Source organism: Myxine glutinosa, chromosome 2, assembly GCF_964187855.1.
Source record: "Myxine glutinosa chromosome 2, kmMyxGlut1.1, whole genome shotgun sequence".
NCBI lineage: Eukaryota > Metazoa > Chordata > Myxini > Myxiniformes > Myxinidae > Myxine > Myxine glutinosa.
In genome coordinates this window covers 89,146,122-89,152,681 of record NC_136262.1, presented here as the reverse complement: position 1 = coordinate 89,152,681, position 6,560 = coordinate 89,146,122, and positions in this window count along the sequence as shown.

The following is a 6,560-nucleotide window of genomic DNA, read 5'->3' as shown; positions in this document are numbered from 1 at the left end:
GACGACCCAAAAGACCATGAAGACTTCAAAGACCCAAAAGATCCCGAAGACCCAAAATATGTTGAAGACCTTTAAAGACCCAGAAGACCCAGAAGACCCAAAATACCCCAAATATGCAAAATATACAAAATACCCAAAAGTCACAAAAGACCCTGAAGACCCAAAATACACTGAAGACCCTTAACAACACAGAAGACCCAAAAGTCCCAAAAGACCTTGAAGACCCCAAAGACCCTGAAGACCTGTAAGACCCATTAGGCCCTTTAGACCCATTAAACCCCAAGATCCTGAAGACCCTCAAGATCCTTAAGACCACTTTTGCCTTTAAGACCCCTCCAACACTTTAGACACCTTGAGATCCTTTCACCCTTCCAATCTTTTATACCCTTTAAGACTTTACACCCTTTAAGTCACTTTCGACTCCTGACTTAGGCCTTAACACCATTTAGACCCCTTACACCCTTCAGACCGATTAGACAGCTTAGACCCTTGACCATTTAGACGTTAGAGCTTTACACCATAGACCTTTTTGATGACAAATAAATTACAAATGAATAATATCACCAATATTACAAATAAATTTGTACAATAGTAGGGAGGCGAAGTGGAAAAAGAGGCCCAGATAACTTTTAAAAATCATTTCATATTAGAAGCTGGCTGGCATCCACCATGGATAGTTAGGCCATGGGGTGGTGCTTTGGACCAGCATGGATGCCACCCCAGATTTTTCCGAAAAGGGTCTTAAATTAACCCTTTTCCCAAAAAACACAATTTGGAAAATAGTCCAAAATGTGGGGTGGAGGTTTACATGATTGGTCATTACTAATTAACCAATAGTCACAAAGAAGCAAATGACCACTTATCTTGTAGCTACAAACATAATAGCTATAAGTTGATAGTAACAAATTTTCAATCAGTTGATTATTAAGGGCACCAGGGTCCAAAATGTCAGGTGACCCTTAAAACCCCTAAATTTAGGGTACTGCTTAGTTTGAACCCCCAGAATAAATATTAACATTCAATATAGATCTTTAAAACAAATATTGTTTTAAAGTATGTGGGCAGTTTTTGAAAAAAGTCCTATTACTCACTCTTAAAAGGAGTATGAATGAAAGAGGGTCAAAGTTGGCCCCTTTTTCACAAAAATCGAAAAAAGCAGAATTTCGGGTTTGTCAACTTTATTTTCAGAAAGGATCACATGGATACCACAGTTCATAATTAGTTTGCATATTTGAGCCCTATGAGATGAGGATGTAAGTGGATGCAAGGGGTCTGGGGGGAAAAGGGAGGAATTTGGACCCCTTTAATCCTAAATTATGTGTAGGGGCCTACAGCAACTTGTCATCATTACATTGCTGCAACAATTTATTCAAGGGCAATAAAATAATAAATTATCCCCTAAAAGTGTTGCTTTCAGTCAAAAGAGGGCATCTTTGCTGTTGAGTTCACTGAAAGTGCATTGCTGTCATTCCATCTTTCAAAGCATATTATCTCATTTACATGACTTTGATGGAGAGAATTGCTCGGTAAGGTGGTTTATTAAATCTTTTTCTTCACTCACATATTGAGCTATAGATATACAATGCCATAATAACAGACAAGAAATCAGAAACTTGTGCATGAGCCATGATGCAATAGTCTCTGTGAGTTGAGGGGTCATCTCATTAGATGTAAATACAGACCTAAGTGAAGTTCAACTAAGGTAACTATCACCATGAAGATGCACCATCTGGATATCTTATGTGTCTGTTCATTATATGGATATGGTATCCACACTGTTGGCTTTCATTCGAGAAGACCGAGAAGGAAATTGGAGTCTGCACCTGGAGTCATTTGCAAAGATGTTGCCAATGTTCCATCAATATGATCACACAAATTATGCACGTTGGGGCACAGTCTACCTTGCGGACATGCGCAGCCTCCCACAGACGGCACCCTTGGTCCACCGCCAATTTGAAAATGGACACTTCTCCATTAAGTGTTCAGAATCGAAGTTTTGTCAGGTTGCAACAGACCAAGCCTTAGAGCACATAAAAAGAGTGGCCAAGGTATGTGGAGGATTAGTTGGGATCACAAGGATTGATTCTGCAAGGGACAAATGGTGTTTAACTCTGAATGAAAAATCTGCCATATCTGATGCCACATTTAAAATGTTTAACATGGATATTGATGATATAAACAGTGACTGGGGACACCAAGAAGCTGGACCTGTTCGACTAGAACGTGACGAATCTGATACAAAGAAGTTGGTCCATGAACTGGAGCGCTTCCAAGTCTTTGACAGTTTGTCCAATGAACTTGTTGTCATCACCACATCAGATGTGGCACCTGATGATATAGCCAGCGCTCTAATCAATGCAGAATCCATGGGAGAGAAGGCCTTGGAGGAGTTTGTCACAGCACGACTCAAGGAAGAGTCAGAGGACTTTTATTCAAAAATGAAGCGCCATAAACCAAAAACACTAGAGAGCATGTACCATGTCAAAGTCCGACATGGTGGAGGTAAAGAGAAGACCATAAAGGCTGACAGAGATCTTCTAAGAAGACTATTAGTTGCATCTCAGGGTGGTCGGGAAATCGACATGAAGAGCATTTTAGAACATGAATTGAGTCCAGTCCCACTTTCCCTTGCATCTACCAATTTCAAATTAAATAAGGGCAATAAGGCAGACCTAGCTACACTACTGATTGAGGATATGGATGTAAAAAGTGAGATTCCAAAGAGTGACAAGAAGTCCTGTGTAGTCATAGATGGACCAGCACTCATTCAGGCAACTGGAAAACCAGATGGTGCAAAGACATTTGGAGACTTGGCGGACACATTCCTAACCAAGGTATTGAACAATTACAGTGCCACATGTTGTAGAGTAGATGTTTTATTTGACAGATACAATGACTTGTCTATCAAAAGCAGCACAAGGGAACAGCGGACGTGGTCAATTCGACCAATCAGGCGGCGTATCGACAATAGAGCAGTGAAACTGTCCCAAAACTGGAGACAATATATCAGCCTATCTGCCAACAAGGAAAACCTGGCTTCTTTCCTCAGCAACGAGCTGAGGGCCCAGTCTGGCAAGGTTCCTCCAAATGGAGAACTGGTCATAGCAGGGGGATTTGAGAACGTGATGGAGACATTCACCACTAGCGAGAGGGACATATCCCATTTACGTGCAAACCATGAAGAAGCGGACACTCGTATTCTGCTCCCTGCGAAAGATGCTTTAGAACAAGGCTTTGAAAAAAATCATTATTAACTGTAAAGACACCGACGTCTTGGTGATGGCCACAGAATTGTTGACAGGGTCCATTTCGGAAATTTGGATGAGAGCAGGAACACTAAAAAACACAAAAAACATTCCAGTTCACTTGATAGATATTCCATCAGAAGTGAAGCAGAACCTGATCCCATTCCATGCCCTCACATGGTGCGATTCCACCAGCCAGTTCTCAGGGAAAAGGTAAAAAGAGTGCTTGGACGGTCTTCCTGCAACACCCATCTTTGCTTAGTGGCTTGGGAGAGCACGAACTCTCTGAAATGACATTTGGTGAAGTTGAAAAGTTTGTGTGCATTTTGTATACAGGGAATGACAGCATGGAACATATTGTTACAGACGTGGCTTGGATGTTATTTACCGAGCGGTTTTATGGTATGACCACGTCTGCACAAGTTACCCGATTGTGCCCGAACGTTGACTAATCGCGCTATGCTAGACCAATGAAGGAAAAAGAAGACACACGGCTGGAATTAATACGACACGACACCAGGGATACGGTTCTCAAAGGTTGTTATTACAATAATGCGGAAGGTTTAGATTACAGGGACAAGAGGGAAACATAGGAAGGTGGGCACTTAAACACACTTATATTAACCCCAACGGACGACAGATAAACGGGACAAGGCTCACTCACACGGGGTTTGATGCAAAGGACAGGCGGGTAGCGATCGCTCCAGGTGCACCTGGGCTCAGGGCAGGATCACGTACGGTCCAGTTTAAGAGATGCGGTGGAGGTATTGCAGCGCTCGAGGGGTGGCGACTTCTCTCTCCAGGCTGGGGGCGCATCTGACGTCACATCCGGCGCGGGGCCGCGTATATCCGGCGGGGAGTGACACGCCCTCGGCTCGTTAGCTCCGCCCCAGATGGAATCGGCACGTTGCTTCTCATTGGGTGCGTGGGGGGGTTACTGGCTCCGCCCCTGACGAGGAGCTGACAGCCAGCCCCTTCGGGGTAACGCCGTGGAGCGCATGGTCATGGCGGGTAACCGAGCCGGTGTGAGGACGCACACTCCCCGCCCCTCTGTTGTTGTAGTCGTAGTTGTAATTGTTGTTGTAGTTGTTGTTATTGTTGTTGTTTGGGGAAGAAGATGGGAGGAGGTATGGGAAAGGTCCTAAACTCACTACTGATGCCATATAATCACATTCTGGTGCAACGAAGAGTCATAATTAATGGAGACGAGGCCTTAACTGACATAGAATAAGAATAACTAGGAAGATGTCCGAAAGTTGTCTACGTGTGGTGCGGTGGACCTGGGCACGACATTTAATGGGGGAATAAGGGGAAGGTCGGCTCTACTGATTGTTATTTACATGCAATGGGACTAGGGAATGGGGGATCGGGGAAAGTTGGGGAGTATTGGAGAAAATAGGGGAATATTTACAAGCGGATATGGAGGCCAAATTCCATATTCGCAACAATATCAATGAAGTGAAACACCACTTGTTCGTCAAGGGAAGAAAATCGCTTGAATCCCTCCCTCCTAATAAGGATGCCCTTAAACATCATGTTGAACGAGCAAATGATCAAAGTTGTGTCTGGAGGCAAGCACTTGAACCCAAACAAGTGCTCCCCGATCCAATAACTAGAGGCTGGAAAAAGGAAGGGAACACATTGAAGCCAAACCTAACTACACTGGATTCTGTACCAGAGAAATGCCTGCAACTCGTTCCATGTCAATGCCGAGGTGGTTGTACAGGTCGATGTGGATGTGCTGCTAATGGTATACCTTGTATTGCTGGCTGCTTCTGTGGTGGAGTGTGTCACAACCCAAACAACTATGTGGATGAGGACAGCGACTAGTTATTCATGTAGTAGTACGTCTTGCACATTCATGCAGGCCAGTACCTACAAATGCCTAACCTTTGACCACAAAACTAAAGTACAGGTACTGTAGAGGTGCTATAGTGTGCTGCTGGCCAATGCTAGACATCAAAGGGTCAATTTTGGACCCTTCAATTCTACTATCCAATCATTTTAATCATAGTTAATTATTCTGTGTTGACATAATGCACTAATTTCACAACACATGCATGTACTTGTCAGATACTATCAATGCATTTGACTAAAATTAAGTAATTTAGGATTAAAGGGGTCCAAATTCCGCCCTTTTCCCCGCAGACCCCTTGCATCCACTTACATCCTCATCTCATAGGGCCCAAATATGCAAACGAATTATGAACTGTGGTATCTATGTGATCCTTGCTGAAAATAAAGTTGACAAACCCGAAATTCTGATTTTTTCGATTTTTGTGAAAAAGGGGCCAACTTTGACCCTCTTTATTTCATACTCCTTTTAAGACTGAGTAATAGGACTTTTTTCAAAAACTGCCCACATATATCTACTTTAAAACAATATTTGTTTTAAAGATCTATATTGAATGTTAATATTTATTCTGGGGGTTCAAACTAAGCAGTATCCTAAATTTAGGGGTTTTAAGGGTCACATGACATTTTGGACCCTGGTGCCCTTAATAATCAACTGATTGAAAATTTGTTACTATCAACTTATAGCTATTATGTTTGTAGCTACAAGATAAGTGGTCATTTCCTTCTTTGTGACTATTGGTTAATTAGTAATGACCAATCATGTAAACCTCCACCCCACATTTTGGACTATTTTCCAAATTGTGTTTTTTGGGAAAAGGGTTAATTTAAGACCCTTTTCGGAAAAAATATGGGGTGGCATTCACCCTGGTAAAAAGCACCACCCCATGGCCTAACGATCCATGGTGGATGCCAGCTTTTAATATGAAATGATTTTTTAAATGTCATTTTCTGGTTTTGCCTCCCTACCACAAAATAAATGTTTGTATTATGATTGGTGTAAACTGTAAATCATGACAACACAGCAACTCAAGTTCAATCAGGTCATTATCCTCAGTTTGAACAAGCCTGTGCCTCTGCAGCGATAAAGCTCGCTGCGTTGCCCTGATAATGCCCCAATAAGGGCGAAACCAGGTCGGCAACTGGGAGTTTTTCATGCACTTGTGACAGGATCTGAATTAACATCTTTATGATGTAGTGCTGCGGGATGGCTTCTTCCAGAAATTCGCAGACAGGGTGGATGTTGTGGAGGTGACGTCACGGCATTCGCTCATTAGGTTGGAGCACTAAATTATATATATATATATATATCAGTCACGTGAAAAAGTAAGTACACCCCATGTAAAGTTTTGACTTTTTCAACATATTTCAACATACAGCTATTTGATCTTCATTTCAACAATATTGATAGATAAAGGTGATATAATATAACAAATATCATGAAACAATTACATTTTGTAG